This window comes from Dermacentor andersoni, chromosome 6, assembly GCF_023375885.2.
Source record: "Dermacentor andersoni chromosome 6, qqDerAnde1_hic_scaffold, whole genome shotgun sequence".
NCBI classification, from domain to species: Eukaryota; Metazoa; Arthropoda; class Arachnida; order Ixodida; family Ixodidae; genus Dermacentor; species Dermacentor andersoni.
In genome coordinates, this window is record NC_092819.1 from 112,683,647 (window position 1) to 112,696,595 (window position 12,949).

Below are 12,949 nucleotides of genomic sequence, written 5' to 3' on the forward strand. Positions count from 1 at the left end.
GAATAAATCAGATAACAGAAGGTTCGTCGACAACAGACTGTGGATAGAAGCATCGATAACTTTCCAGAAACTTCGGATACATGCAAGCGCGTCCCGCGCTGTGCGATAAGATTTGTTAGGCGGCGAAACGTGGTCGCCCGATAAATATAAGTACACGTGTCAATACCCCCCTCTTAAAAAGCATCGTCCCGATGCTACAAATACGAAAGCGAAACACAAAAGGACACTTATTAAACATAAGTAACAAAACAACGACAAGAAACAAAGTCCAAAGGTCAGTTACGCGAAGTCCCAAAGTTCGTCAACGCTGGTGGTACGGCTTGAGTCGCACAACGTGGACAATTTCAGGTCGTGAGCGACGCCGCTGTGACAGCGAAATGCCGTCTGGCACGACCTCATAGTCCAGTACGCCAATACGTCGGATGATCTTGTACGGTCCGAAATAGCGACGCAAGAGCTTTTCGCTCAGTCCTCGTCGGCGTATAGGGGTCCAAACCCAAACACGGTCACCGGGCTGGTACTCGATAAAGCGTCGTCGGAGGTTGTAGCGTCGGCTGTCGGTCCTCTGCTGGCTCTTGATCCGGAGGCGGGCGAGCTGTCGGGCTTCTTCGGCGCGCTGGAGATAGCTAGCGACGTCAACATTCTCTTCGTCAATGACGTGGGGCAGCATGGCGTCGAGCGTCGTCGTCGGGTTCCTGCCGTAAACCAGCTTAAACGGCGTGATCTGTGTTGTTTCTTGCACCGCCGTGTTGTAAGCGAAGGTTACATACGGCAGGACCGCGTCCCAAGTCTTGTGCTCAACGTCGACGTACATCGCTAGCATGTCGGCGAGGGTCTTATTCAGGCGCTCCGTGAGACCATTAGTTTGCGGATGGTAGGCAGTTGTCCTCCTGTGGCTTGTCTGGCTATATTGCAGAATGGCTTGGGTGAGCTCTGCTGTAAAAGCCGTTCCTCTGTCGGTGATGAGGACTTCTGGGGCGCCATGTCGCAGCAGGATGTTCTCGACGAAAAATTTCGCCACCTCGGCTGCGCTGCCTTTCGGTAGAGCTTTTGTTTCAGCGAATCGGGTGAGATAGTCCGTCGCCACGACGATCCACTTATTCCCGGATGTTGACGTCGGAAACGGCCCCAAGAAATCCATCCCAATCTGCTCGAATGGTCGACGAGGAGGTTCAATCGGCTGTAGTAACCCTGCTGGCCTTGTCGGTGGTGTCTTGCGTCGTTGACAGTCTCGGCATGTCTTGACGTAACGGGCGACGTCGGCGGTAAGACGCGGCCAGTAATACCTTTCATGTATCCTCGACAGCGTCCGGGAGAATCCGAGGTGCCCAGCAGTGGGATCGTCGTGTAAGGCGTGCAGTACTTCTGGACGCAGCGCCGACGGAACAACAAGAAGGTAGTTGGCGCGGACTGGTGAAAAGTTTTTCTTCACGAGTAGGTTGTTTTGAAGCGTGAACGAAGATAATCCACGCTTAAATGCCCTAGGGACAACGTCGGTGTGCCCTTCCAAATACTCGACAAGGGCTTTTAGCTCCGGGTCCCCTCGTTGTTGATCAGCGAAGTCTTCCGCGCTTATTATTCCAAGGAAGGCGTCGTCGTCCTCGTTATCTTGCGGCGGCGGGTCAATGGGGGCGCGTGATAGGCAATCGGCATCTGAGTGTTTTCGACCGGACTTGTATGTTACAGTGATGTCGTATTCTTGTAGTCTGAGGCTCCACCGTGCCAGCCGTCCTGAAGGGTCCTTTAAGTTAGCTAGCCAACACAACGCGTGATGGTCGCTGACCACTCTGAATGGCCTGCCATATAGGTAGGGGCGAAATTTCGCTGTAGCCCAAACGATGGCGAGGCATTCCTTTTCTGTTGTGGAATAATTGCGTTCTGCTTTTGACAACGACCGGCTAGCGTAACCTATCACGTGTTCATGTCCATCTTTTCTCTGGACTAGGACGGCACCGAGGCCTAGGCTACTGGCGTCAGTGTGGATTTCGGTATCGGCGAGCTCGTCGAAGTGCGCAAGTACGGGCGGCGACTGCATGCGTCGTTTGAGTTCTTCAAATGCGTCGGCCTGCGGCGTTTCCCACTTGAACTCGATGTCACATTTAGTTAGCTGTGTCAGCGGCTCAGCGATGCGTGAAAAGTCCTTGACAAATCGCCTGTAGTAGGCACACATGCCAAGAAATCTACGCACTGCCTTCTTGTCGGTGGGCTGCGGGAACTTTGCGATGGCAGCTGTCTTCTGCGGGTCGGGGCGGACTCCAGACTTGCTGATGACGTGGCCTAGGAACAGAAGCTCATCGTAGGCGAAGCGGCACTTTTCTGGCTTCAGAGTGAGCCCTGATGACTTGATGGCCTCGAGTACTGTTGCGAGCCGCCTAAGGTGTTCGTCGAAATTTTCGGCGAAGACAACGACGTCATCCAAGTAAACGAGACAGGTCTGCCACTTCAATCCTGCTAAAACCGTGTCCATCACGCGCTGGAACGTTGCAGGCGCCGAGCACAGTCCAAATGGCATAACCTTGAACTCGTAGAGGCCGTCTGGGGTGATGAAGGCGGTCTTTTCGCGATCTCTTTCATCGACTTCAATTTGCCAATAGCCAGACTTGAGGTCCATCGACGAGAAGTATTTAGCGTTGCAGAGCCGATCTAATGCGTCGTCTATCCGTGGGAGGGGGTATACATCCTTCTTCGTGATCTTGTTCAGTCGACGATAATCGACACAGAAACGTAGGGTTCCGTCCTTTTTCTTTACCAGGACAACAGGGGATGCCCACGGGCTTTTCGACGGCTGGATGATGTCGTCGCGCAGCATTTCGTCGACTTGTTCTCTTATAGCTTCACGTTCCCGCGTCGAAACTCGGTAAGGGCTCTGGCGTAGTGGTCGAGCGCATTCTTCGGTTATTATGCGATGCTTTGCGACTGGTGTTTGTCGAATCCTCGATGACGTCGAAAAGCAGCCTTTGTATCGTCGAAGCAGACTTCTGAGCTGTTGCTGCTTAATCACGGGGAGACTTGGACTTATGTCGAAGTCTGGCTCGGGAACTACGGTTGTCGGGGTAGATGCGATAGAATCCGAGAGGACAAAGGCATCGCTGGTTTCCACAATTTCCTCGATGTATGCGATCGTCGTGCCCTTGTTGATGTGCTTGAACTCCTTGCTGAAGTTTGTCAGCAACACTTTCGTGTTTCCTCCGTGCAGTCGAGCGATCCCTCTTGCGACGCAAATTTCACGGTCGAGCAGTAGACGTTGGTCGCCTTCGATGACGCCTTCTACGTCAGCGGGTGTTTCGGTGCCGACCAAGATAACAATGCTGGAGCGAGGCGGGATGCTCACTTGATCTTCAAGCACACTCAAGGCGTGGTGACTTCGAGGGGTCTCCGGCGGTATTGCATGATCTTCCGACAGCGTTATTGACTTCGACTTCAGGTCGATGACTGCGCCGTGCTGGTTGAGGAAGTCCATGCCGAGAATGACGTCTCGTGAACACTGTTGGAGGATAACGAAGGTGACAGGGTAAGTCCGGTCGTGAATGGTAATTCTTGCCGTGCACATTCCTGTCGGCGTAATCAGGTGTCCTCCAGCGGTCCGAATTTGAGGGCCTTCCCATGCAGTCTTAACCTTCTTCAACTGGACGGCGATGTGTCCACTCATTACGGAGTAATCGGCCCCTGTGTCGACTAAGGCAGTGACTGCGTGGCCGTCGAGAAGCACGTCGAGGTCGGTGGTTCTTTGTCTGGCGTTGCAGTTGGGTCTTGGCGTCGGATCACGGCTGCGTCGTGTTGATCTGAAGCTGGAACGTCGCGTCGTCAAGTCGTCTTTCGTCGGTGTAGTCTTGGCTTCCCGACTTCTTCGGGACGGCGGCGTGTCGTCATGAAGTCGTCGAGATGGTTTCTTCGTCGTCTTCGTCGGCGGCGGAGGATCTTCGTCAGTTCGACGAACAGCAACCGCACCTCCATCGGTTGCTGCTTTTAGTTTTCCGGATATGGGCTGACGGACCGGCCCCGGGCTGGGCCAGTGTATGGTCGGCGCTGCGGCGACAGGTAGCGGCCTGGTGACGGCGAACGGGAGGCTCGTCGAGGGCTCCACTGAGTGGCGGCGAGGTAGTCGGCGATATCGCGAGGTCGTTCGCCAATCTGTGGCCGCGGCGCGTTAACGGCGAAACCTCGCAGTCCCATCTCCCGGTATGGGCATCGGCGGTAGATGTGCCCCGCTTCTCCGCAGTGGTAGCAGAGCGGGCGGTGGTCAGGAGCGCGCCAAATGTCCGTCTTCCTCGCGTAGGTCCGCTGGGCGACGGGTGGTCGTGCTGGCGCTGGCGGCGGCGGACGACGGAACTGCGGCGTGACAGGGCCCTGGCGCGGTCGCGGAGGGGGACCTTGACGGCGTGCGACGGCGGCGTAGGTCATCGCTTGCGGCTCAGGCTGGGGCGATACAGGGGCTACTCCAAGTTGTTGTTGGAGCTCTTCACGCACGGCGTCGGCAATCGAAGCCACTTGAGGCTGTGATGGTGGGAACAGCTTTTGTAGCTCCTCCCGCACGACCGCTCGGATAGCCTCGCGCAGGTCGTCGGCGGCCAGTGATTGAACTCCGGCGTAGTTCGTCGAGTTTGTGCGGCGGTCGAATTGCCGGTTTCGGATCTCGAGTGTCTTCTCGATGCTGGTGGCCTCGCGAAGAAACTCGTCCACGGTCTTCGGTGGGCTTCGTACCATTCCGGCAAAAAGTTCCTCCTTCACACCACGCATCAGCAGGCGGACTTTCTTCTCCTCGGGCATTTCAGGGTCGGCGTGGCGGAAGAGACGGCTCATTTCTTCCGTGTAGATCGCGGTCGTCTCATTAGGTAGCTGCACCCGGGTTTCTAATAGCGCTTGGGCTCGTTCTCGGCATACGACGCTTGCGAACGTCTGCAGGAAGCCGCTTCGGAAAAGTTCCCAGGTCGTTAAGGTGGCTTCTCGGTTCTCGAACCACGTCCTGGCCGCGTCTTCCAAAGCGAAGAAGACATATCGCAGTTTGTCGTCGCTGTTCCAGTTGTTAAAGGTAGCGACTCTCTCGTACGTCTCGAGCCAGCTTTCCGGGTCCTCGAAAGTTGAACCGCGGAACGTTGGAGGCTCCCTGGGCTGCTGCAGCACGATGGGTGACGCTGGGGCTGCCATTGGGGTTGACGTGGTGGCCATCTTCCTAGTCGTCTCGGGCAAAAGTCCGTGCTCCGGGGGCAGTCCTTGCAGCCTGCGGCTACCTCGCTGGTTCTTGGCGACGTTGGTGTCTTCCGAGTGAGGGCTTGGGTCACGGCTTTGTGGGGGCGTCCGGTACATGAACGCAAAGCACCTCCACCAGATGTCACGTGGTGGTGACGTAGAAGAACACAGTAGCAATACTGTGAACGAGAAAACTAACTTTTATTGGGCGAACTTGTGCCCACAAAACAGGCTACACTTATAGCACAACGAAAGCGGCGAACACAGTCGGCGATCGTCGGAAATCTGATCAGCGGTTCAAGCGCGTCGGCTTTTATACAGCAGTCATCGAATTTTCCAGACTAATCCTTCGGACCCGCGTGCCTTCCACAAAGTTCTACACCATTCGAGTCAGGCGAATAAATCAGATAACAGAAGGTTCGTCGACAACAGACTGTGGATAGAAGCATCGATAACTTTCCAGAAACTTCGGATACATGCAAGCGCGTCCCGCGCTGTGCGATAACATTTGTTAGGCGGCGAAACGTGGTCGCCCGATAAATATAAGTACACGTGTCAATATGCACAATGACTGATGGTAGATGATTCTAGTCACTGTTTGTTTGGGGGAAAAATGAATTTCTGAGCAGTTCAGTTCGGGGCTCTTGTATTCGTTTACCTTGTGCGCATGGTCCAAACGGCTGGATACATAATTAGGTCCTAGAGTTTACCTATCGTGGTCTTAGCCAGTCCTAGAGTTACAGATGGTGTGGAAGAACTTTAGTCGTAATTTTTCCCTTCTTTCTTGGAGCAGCTTCCACCCAATGTCTGCTTTACAGCAGTCATGCTGAGCTGTCTGCTGTAATGATCTAAAACATATCGGGCTGCGATATTTTGCACTTTCTCAATTTTATCATTTTCAGTGTTTGTTGCGGGATCCCAGATAGTACAACCATTTTCTAGGATGAACCTTACATATGTTTTATGTAACAGATCACGTGCTTGTTTCACAAAGAGCTTGGTGTTCCGTCGCAAGGAACCCAACATATTGCATGCTTTTCCCGTTATTTGGTCAATGTGATAGTGCCAAGACATGGACCGTGTAAAATGTATTCCTAAACACCTGAATTCTAGAACGCTGCCCAAGCAAGATTCATTTGTGTAGTAGGTCGTACTCTGTACAGTTCTTTTCTTGTGAAATGCATCTCATCCCTTTTCTTCGTGTTTAGTTGCATGTTCCATTTCTTGCACCATGTATATATTCTGTCTAAATCGTTTTGCAAATTTTAAGTATCATCTGAACAAGTTATTTCGCAGTACACAACACAGTTGTCAGCAAATAATCTCATTCATGACAGAACATTTGTAGACACATCATTTATAAAAAATCAAAAAATCAAAAAGCAAGGGATTGAAGCTAGTTCGACAGTATTTTTCATAAAGAAACATGTTCACATGCTTGCTTGTGAACATAAAACAAATCACTGTCATTAGCCAGTTTATTTCTCTCTTTGGTCCTTTTTATCCCTGCGATGTGTTTCTCTTCGCCATTTGAAGAATATGCAACAATTTTTATAGTCTGTACACAAAACCCCAATAATATGCCACCGAGTGGATTAAATTGCAGGTGCTACTGGTGCGTTTCATGGCATGGGAACAATGGGCGAAGACTAAAGCAGGCCGGGCACGAAGTTCTTTCGTATTCTTCGTGACAGCAGGTGATTGACGCCTTTTGTGTGTACCTTTAAGAAAAATATAAAGAACAGCGCTGCCATGCTCTTTTCAGTACTTGGTACTATACGCATGTATTTTTTGTCAGCCAGAGAAGCGAAGAATTACAGGCTATAGAGCGCGATAATTGTTTCAAGTCGAAGGTTAGGGTCGAGTATGCTAGAAGGGGCGACCTCTTAAAAAGGTCACTGATCCAGCTGTACGCCACGTACGGCATCTGCGAGGACCATTTCACCTCAAATGACTTCATGGACCATAAACGAGAGGAAAGGGGGTTAGCAGAGGGGCCCTATTTTTATTAGTCATATCATAAGAAGCCAACAAACACTGACACCAAGGACAACATAGGGGAAATTACTTGTGCTTAATAAATGAAATAAAGAAACGATAAATTAATGGAAATATAAAGTGGATGAAAAAACAACTTGCCACAGGTGGGAACCGAACCCACAACCATCGCATTTCGCGGGCGATGCTCTACCAATTGAGCTACCGCGGCGCTGTTTCCCCATTCACTTTCTCGGGTATTTCTGTCCTAGTAGAACCCTGGGAGCGTTAGCCAGCGCCACCACTCACAGACCTTGGCGGCGGCCGTGGAACGTCCTTTTTGCCGCAGGCGTCACGAGAACGTGATCTTTTTGGGTGAAGGCAACTGGTCAATAAACCCACATATGCTACCTGAAGGCATCAATATAACCGGATTCGAGACCCTCGTTATGTAATAAACGAGAAGAAAGGGGGTTAGCAGAGGGGCCCGATTTTTATTAGTCATATCATAAGAAGCTAACAAACGCTGACACCAAGGACAACATAGGGGAAATTACTTGTGCTTAATAAATGAAATAAAGAAACGATAAATTAATGGAAATAAAAGTGGATGAAAAAACAACTTGCCGCAGGTGGGAACCGAACCTACAACCTTCGCATTTCGCGGACCATAGGATGACGTCACTAAAGAAACAGCTATTCCTACGGTTCAGTCTACAGGATACCGTGCAGGGGCGTCTGTGTGAGCAGGCGTTTGATGCGTTGCGTCACCACGTACGCGAGCGCATGAGGGTTGGACTCTCCCGCTTGTGCCCGTGGGTGGCTTAGCCGCGCCTGGAGAAAGGCGGATCCTGGGGGTTGGGCCGATGTTGGTTTGGACCTTTAAGGCCCTCCGGCGGTGGACACACACCTCTTCGGCCTCTGCTTCACTTAGACGTCACCTCCAGACTAACCCACTTGGAGGAAATCGGCAGTCGCCTTACCTATCCCCCTTTCCAATCTTCGTCTTTCTCTGCCACTTTTCCATCTTTCCTGTCTTCTATACAGTTAGCTTCCCATTTTCTGGGCGGCAAGGTTTAACCTTGTTCATTATATCCAGTTGTGGCTATATATATATATATATTAGGCGTACGCAGAATAAAATATTTCTAATCCTGTGACATCCCCAGGTTGGGCTCCTAGGTGGGTGGCAGGCATTTCTACCGAATGCAGTAATGTTATATATGGCTTCTAGTTTCCCCCCACTCCCTGAACTAGGGGCGAATTGATGAAACCTTCAACTTTCTTATGAAACCAAAAGAACTATTTCCCAAGTACCATGAAATACATAGTCAACATGAAACCAAGACAGCCCGTACAATATCCACATTTGTTGTCGCAAAATGTCTGACAGAAGCAATCGGCTCGGCTTACAAAGTAGCCAAAATGGGAAGTGGCGACCTTCTTCAGGAAGTGCGTGACAACCTTCAATACGGCAAACTGACAAAACATGCTGCGTATGGTGACATTCCTGTCTCTGCGGGGCCCCACCAGTCAATCAACACTGCGTGTGGTGTCATTTCTGATGACGACCTCCTTCAACTCAGCGAAAGCGAGCTGTTGGATGGATGGCAAGACCAAAACGTGGTGAAGGTGCAGCGAATTAAGTTAAGGCGCGATGACAAGGAAATTCCAAGAAAGCATATTAAAATTACGTTAGGAACAAGTGAACTACCTGGTTCAATAGAGACCGGATATCGTAAACTTCGCGTATGGCCGTACATTCCCAACCTGCGCAGATGCTACAAGTATCGGCGTTTTGGGCATGGGTCTCAGAGGTGCCGAGCGCGCGCTACTTGTGCAAAATGTGCATCTAAAGGCCACACCTCAGACAGGTGTGCTTTAGCAACCAACTGTGCTAACGTGGCGACGGCTGCTCGGAAGTTTCGGCCGCATGACGACCTCTCACCGCATCTGCTACTCGGTGGCATTGGAAGAAGGCATCCCCATTAGCGCCCCTGTGTATGCTCCGAAAGTGAGCATATGCAGCGACACTAACATTGGCATGCGCTATAATTTTAAGGATATCCAGTCAGGTTATAGAGAAACTAAAGGCAAATATTACGTCCGACTATAGAGATGGTTGAGTGCTCTAGAATTTCTAAGACGTCATTAATATCGCAAGCAGAGCCTTAATAATTGAGAAATTGAGGTAAACACAAGACATGATAAGAGAGACTCCCCCGGGGCATTCAAGTACTTGCTTGATGACGAATGCAGTCCTCAGTTAAATTCTCTCACTAGTACTCAAGCACTCGTTGCAGAAAACATCCTTGTAAGACGAAATAAAATGCTACTTCTCCAGTTCCATTTTATTTTTAGAAAAAAGAACTATTTCAAATTACCCTTGCCAACGACGGAGGCGGTCGAAAGGTTTCCTTTTCGCTCGATTCCACGCTGCACACGCCTTCTCGTTTCAGAAGCTTCGGTATCACGCAGTGCTACGCTAGTTCAGCTACTTGGCGAAACTCGCACAAACTGCAAGTAACCGAGAATTCAGCCTACATGTGGTGTCGCGGGACGCCCGAACCGTCTACGCCACTTGACCAAAAAGCAGGTTCAGCAGAGAATTCACCGCTCTCTCTTGGCTCTGTACCGCCGTCTGTCGGGCTCCGTTTTACTTACTGATGGCAGCAAAGGATGGCCATGGCGTATGCAACGTCACCGTTCCAGCGGTTGGGCGGTGGGAGACTTGAACTTCAAAAAAGGTAGTCGGACCCTTCAGAGGCAATTTTCTCGTAAACTAAGTTTTTCCTTGGAACGAAACAACCGTTGGGAGGCTTCTGGAATGGTATATAAACAGTTCACGTCGAATTAGTATTTGCCTTTCCTGTCCCTTTAATAGGTCGCGTCGTTTCGAACACTGCTGCAGCTTCGGCCTGAGACCGAAACCAATCAGGGCGCGACGCAGAGTTCCAAGTAGTACCGGCATGGTGTTAGAGCTAGGCAGTGCCGCTCTAATCATTGCCCCCCATAGAAAGATTCCAGAGCACGCTCCTGCGTGCACGCATGAGCAAATTGTGGTGGTCTCGGGAAATCTCACCGGTGCGCGCCGCGGCGCCGTTTTATCCAATCATCGTCACCCCAGTGCGCCCCGGTGCGCACTGGTATAATTTGCGGAATTCGCTAATAGCTAACGTTCTCTAAGTATCCCTAATACTTACCACCCACCCCCTCGCCTGCTCAGTCATATGGCGAATTACGAAGCTTGCGAGAGAAATGAACATATAAAGATAGCAAGCACCTAGAGACACTTTAGCAAGGCTGGGAAGCTCCTCCTATGAAACAGCAAGTGTCAAAAACCCCTCCATAACGTTTTTCGACGACCAAAGAGCTCAAAAGAGCGTCGATTAGGGGGCATTACACTGCGCGACTGACGCTTGTCTCGCGTGAGGTCGCTCGCGAACAAATGGGTGCTTCCCGGTTGGAACTCGCCTTGTTTTACTAAATAAAGTGAGGGATAAAAATATTTGAACTGATCAACATAATCATGAGCAAGCTTTCCGAGTGCAAACGCTTGCTAATTCAGTTATTCATAAGCGTTAAGAATTTCCATTCTTGGGACTTGTCTTCGTACAGAACACTGTTATTTAGGCGCCGGTACAAGTTTTCCAGATAAGTATTCTTGCTGTACCAGCGAACATGCTTAGAAAAACTTTTTTCGTGTCCATTTTCGCAGTCTTCAACAATCCTGAACAGTTCATGCGTCGGCAAATATAACGTCAATGCTGTCACAATCTTGCTCAACTTGTGCGCCTTTAAAAGCTCTGCGCACTTGGCAAGTTGCTCAACAACGGCGTAATTGTGCGCGACAGCGTTTAAGTGTGACATTCACTGGGTAAACAAACCTTGCCCTGTCAATTTCATTTAGGATGTCGGAGTGTGAAACTCTCGGTGAAGCGATGATTAATTTGTTTACCGAAAATGCATCTGTGCGCGTATCGCATTTCAGCTTTTTCAGAGTCATCTGCAGTGCGTACCTTGTCACATAGGCTATGACAGGTGCAGCGTCCTTTAGTTTTGAAAGTGCCTACGTGGTCATGACGAGATTTCAGCTTTATCGGGGCACGTTTTCTCTCTTGTGAACTTCCCGCAGCTGCAGTCTTTGTCAGGGTGATTTGCCGGTGATTTTCCATTCTACGGTAGGGTGCTTTGTAAGTGCACTTTATTATCACTTTCGTACAGGTGCTTATAGATATATGTGACAGTGAAAGTGAGCCAGCCTTCAGTACAATAAAAGTGGTGCTTAAGGATGTCTGCCTGTAATTTCTCGAGGAGCGTGCAAGAAATATCGAGCTAATGAAAACTGTAGCTGGCGATCTCCACGACTGCTTGGGTTTGCTGATGAACAGAGCCGTGATGTTGGTCTGGTCACTGACTCTGTAGGCGTAAGTGTTATTTTCCCCCCATTGATCTAGACAGTCCAGAAGATCATGACAAAGGAAGTATCGAATTATGCAGTTTGTCACTTAAGAGAAGTTCCTTACCGGGACTTGCTACATTAACAATTTTACAACTCTTCATCACGGCATCGACGAATGCAGCATTTCGTGGTGGTTTAAGTTGCGCTTCGAACGGCGACATAGAGACAATTAGGCCCAGATTCAGTGAATATTGGCACAGTTATCTTTAAATTGCTTTTTATGTCTCACATGGTGAAATCTTCTTTGTCGATAGATGTAGCCCTACCGCAACGGCTGGTCGCACTCCGAATGGTAAGCCACTGTACTATGTTTCACTTGCTGTCGCTTCAGCTCTCGCCGAGACGTGCAACATCGCGAGGCGGCTTGTCCCGGATGTAGGGCGTGCTAGTGCGCTTGGTCGGATAATGCTGCAGCCGTAACAATTTTAATGCGAATGCCATTCTTTGCCTTCTTTGCTTATCCGGCTCTCGCCATGTCTTCTTCGTCTCGCGATCGTCGTCATAGAGGCGTCGTGATACAGTCGTCGCCGCGCCATTATTATCCTACACTCCTGTTTGTTTATCCAATTGTCCTCATACCATTACCGTGCCATCTTCATCAGTACGTCGTCATCATAGAGTTATCGTCACGCATTCGTTGTCATACCGTCATCGGGATGCCGTTATGGTCGCTCCATGGTTGTGATTCTAACTTCATCCTTCGTCTCTCGCTACGCCATCGCCTTGATGCAATCGCCGCCACACAGTCGTCTTTATAACATCATCCACATACTGGTCTGGTCTAGCTATCGATGTCAATCCTTCTTCGTCATTCCATTGTGATAAGATGCTGTTGTCATGCCGTCGTCGTTACTGAGTCGCTGTCAGACAGTCGCTTTGTTATGTCATAGTCGTCACTACGTCCTGGTCTTAGAGTCGTCGCCATGTGTTTGTTGTTATACCATCGTGGGGATGTTCTCGTGGTTGTTCGATTCTCGTCACTCTGACTCCGTCATCCGACTCTCGCCAAGTTATTGTTCGTCGTTAGACAATTGCTTTCATCCGTCCGTTCTAACACCGTCGTCGTCATGTCGTAGTTGTCAATCCAGCTGTATCATCTAGTTGTCGTATTACCGGCTTCGTCACGCCATGGTCGTCATACACTCGCCGTCATCCCGTTGTCCTCATGTCTTAGTCATGCTGTCTTCCTTATACCACCTTCATCATTTAAGAATCGCCGCCTCATTTTCCTCATGTCGTCGTCGTCATACCACCTTAGTCTTTCTCCTTCGTCAATCCATTGTCTGTGCATCCGCATTTATACAGTCGAAGTCATACAATCGC